Consider the following 3791-nt stretch of genomic DNA (forward strand, 5'->3'; position numbering starts at 1 on the left):
AGCTAAAAACTCACACTCACCCTTTGTGGGGAATGTTTGCAGCAGGAAGTGTATCAGGAGAACCCTAAGGTTCCATGAGCTCAGTATTGCTCAAAGGGCTGAACAGGGTTTGAATTGGCTTCCACTGCTTACCAGCTGTGGTATGATCTTAGCAAGTTACTTCACTGCTCAGGGCCTCTATTCATCAGTCTGTAAAATGGGGATCATTGCAGCAATCCATATGGTGAATGAGAGGATTTTCTTTAGGAAGAAAGTGTGTGTTTTTATTTTGAGGCAAGAATGAAATGGCACAATGAAAGGAAAAAACACAGCCCAGTTTCTGGCACATGGCTGTTATCTCAGACGTGCAGAATCTCCAACAGAAGGGCGCATATCTGGAAAATAAAAAGAGAGACCCCAGGAATAAGAAAGATAGTAATGGTGATGATAATGATGATGATGATGGTGATGAAGGCCATAATGATGGGGATGACAGCAAGAGGACAGAAGAAAACTTTACTAAACACCCACCTTATTGCAGCGTAGGCTCTGTCCTAGAAGTTTCATGCAATATCTTACTGAATTCTCCTACCACCCATCCTGTCAACCCATTTCACAAATGAGGTACCAGACCCAGAAGTTTAGTGACTTACCCAAGATCACATAGCTCAATTTCAGGTCTGTCCGTCTGTGGGACATTAGTTCAATCTCAGTGAGTGGGAGACAGACAGAGCTGTTCTGGAACCTGAGCCTGGGCCTCGCCCAGGGAGAATTTTGGAGATTTACCATCCTCTGCAGCTTTCTGATCCTCTTTCTTGATTCCTTTATTCAGCAATAAATGTCCACTGTGCCTGGCCTTGGGGCTGGGAACACTGGAGTGGCTCACATACTTTCTTTCCTCTGGGGACACTCAGGTAGTCTCAGACAAGACAGGGAAGCGTGCCACGAAAACAATTAACTACAAAACAAGAGAATGAGAACCACACTAAGGTGCTGAGAACACTAAGACGGAGTGACATTCCAGTGGGGGAAGGCTCAGAGGGCTTCACAGAAGAAGTGACTTTGGATGGGCTTCAAGGGATGGATAGGAATTTGAGGACAAGTTGAAAATGACACAGGGAACTGTTTGAGCTAAGGCAGGGGGGAAGGGAAGAAAATCTGGCCATGGCGTACCGTGGAGGAAGAGTCTAAAATCACTCTTGCTTGGGTATCAGCCAGAGCAGAGGGTCCGTGGAGAGGAGGTGACGAGGTGGATGACAAAAGGACCCCCTGCATGCCACGTTATGCAGTTTGGATGTTCCCAAGGGCAGCGGAGAGTCATGGAAAGGGGCTGAACTGGGGAGTGGGATGATCAGGTTTGTGCTTTCAAAGGCTGGCCCTGGTGGCAGTGGTGTAGGGAACAGAATAGAAGTGGTGGAAAAGAAGGAATTCAGAGAGGGAATGGGAATGGGTCTGGACCCGCTTTCCCTGGGAGGAGGCCAGAGAAGGGGGCTGACCCCCAGTGGTGCCTTTCCCGGTCATCCCCTCCAACGTCTTTCTCCCGCTACTTGTCTTTCACTGGAGCAACCTGACACCCTGGGGTGGAGGACGCAGACACTGGCTAAGCACCTGGGCCCTGAAGACAGACCCAGGCTCTGCCACTTACCAGTGGAGTGACCTTGGACATGCCACAGAGCCTCTCTGAGCCTCAGCTTCCTCACCTGAGCGACGAGTCATCGTAAAATTGCATAAAATCACATATAAAAGGGATTAGTCCATGGCTGGCATCAAATCAGTACTTGGCAAATGGTAATGATTATCCCCATTTGATACATGAAGAAACGAAGGCCCCAGAAAGACGCTGTGACAAAGCTATGGAGGGCAGCTCCTCCCACTCCCTGCCCTTCACCTTCATCATGTTTCTTCTGTAAATGGCCTCCTAGTCCCTCACTTTCCTGCTCTGCACAATGCATTAGGGACCTTCCTGGAGCCAGGTCCCAGGGCAGGGAAGTTGGCGGATGCGTGGAGTGTCAGAAGGGAGAAGCAACAGCAGCCACAGGAACTTAGCGAATTCTCCTTCACTCCCCAGACACACCTTCAAACTCCTATGTCTCCTCTGCCATCATCCAACCTCCCCTGGATACGGAACTCTCCTCTAGCTCCTTTGCCACGGAGCCATTCACGGGCACGAATGGCTTGTCCTCCTCTGCCTTCCTACAGGGCAGATAAAACTCCCCTACCCAGGAGCAGAGTCCCCACGAACAGGACTTCCTGCAGACCAGGATGAACAGTGAGCCTCCAAATCACTCTTCCTTGGCTATCAGGAGCTCTGGGTTCAAGTCCCAGCTCTGCCATTGACATGCAATGGGATCTTGATATTTTCCTTCTCAGGACCTCAGCTTCCCCAACTCAAAGGGAGTGGGATGGATCCGACACTCTCTAGGGGCCTCCCACATATGTCCTGCGGCTTCTTCTGCCTCTGTTGGATTTCCCCCTCCTCTCCTCTCCCGAGCCGTTTCCGGGCCCTCCCCGGGTGTCTCCTTCCAAGCCACAGCCTCAGCCCTACCCACGGCTCCCAGAAGCTTTGCTTAAGCTGCCTGGGGTTCCCAGGGTCCCAGGGACACAGATCCCACCCCAGCTGTGAGCATCCCCCTGGCTGCCGTGGGCACAGTGCCTTCTGACACAGTGATGCCCAGCCCTCCCACTCAGAGTCAGCGGGACCCAAAGGAAAACCCCTCAGCTCTGTCTGCGCCAACAGCAGAGGTAGCCAGAGCTGGGTTTAAAAATATGAGCGCCCAAGTACCCTGAGTGCCAACTGCCCACACAGCCTGCAGGCTGTGCTGCCCACTCCCAGATGTCATCGTGGCCACTGTGGGTGGCACAAAGGGAATGTGGTGGGGGGGTGGTGAGTCCAGAGAGGCCCGGGGGTGGCTAGTGAGGGGGATGGACATTCCTCAGAGCCTAGACCACAGAATAGGGCTGTTTACACCATCTGGTCATGCCCACTTCTTTGGTCTCTGGAAATAACCAAGCCAATTCTGTTCAGACTCACAGTGTCATAGGAAGTAGAGTCTAACAAGGCTGGAATCAAATCCTGAGTTGGCCACTTACCGGCTGTGTGTGTTTGGGCAGGTCACTTGCCCTCTCTGAGCCTCAGCTTCTATCTGTAAAATAGAGATAATAAAAGTACCTACTTCATAGGGCTCTTAGGAGAATTTGATGAGACAGTGCCTGCAAAGGGACTTAGCTTGGAGCCTGACCCGCGGTAAGGACTCTATCAGGGGTAGTTGTCTTTGCTGTTTCGGTTATCATGATATGGCGTGGCTTTGCTATACCACAAGGTCTTCATTAGATCTCGACCAAGGAGTAAAGGAAAGAGTCGGAAATGAGATGTCCATGCTCCACTCTCTTGTCGCCTCCAGACCCCTAAAGTCCAGGCACATCTGGCACCCACGAAGCCAACAATGGGGTTCCTTCTCTTGGTTAGATAAATGGCAAATTGGGGCCCAGACAGGGACTGTGACCTGCGCAGGCAAGCTGGCCATGGGTATAAGAGTCAGAAGCTAGACATTCATACCTCCCGCTCCAATGTGAGAAAAACGTGGCACCGCTGGAACTGGGAGGGCCCCTAAAGATTTCCCAGGCCACCCCTCCTTTTCCAGGAAGGGAAACTGAGGCCCAGAGAGGGAAAGGGATTTGTCCAAGTCATGAGAGAGCCAGGAGCCAAGCCAGGACTCCCGGCTCCCTGACCGGGGCTCTCTCATTCCGTACTGCCACCTCGCCCTGCTCACTCCTGCCCCGGCCCTCCTCACTCCTGCCCCGGCCCTCCTCAC

The sequence above is a fragment of the Sapajus apella genome, unplaced genomic scaffold, assembly GCF_009761245.1.
Source record: "Sapajus apella isolate SASKATOON/1434 unplaced genomic scaffold, GSC_monkey_1.0 scaffold43, whole genome shotgun sequence".
NCBI lineage: Eukaryota > Metazoa > Chordata > Mammalia > Primates > Cebidae > Sapajus > Sapajus apella.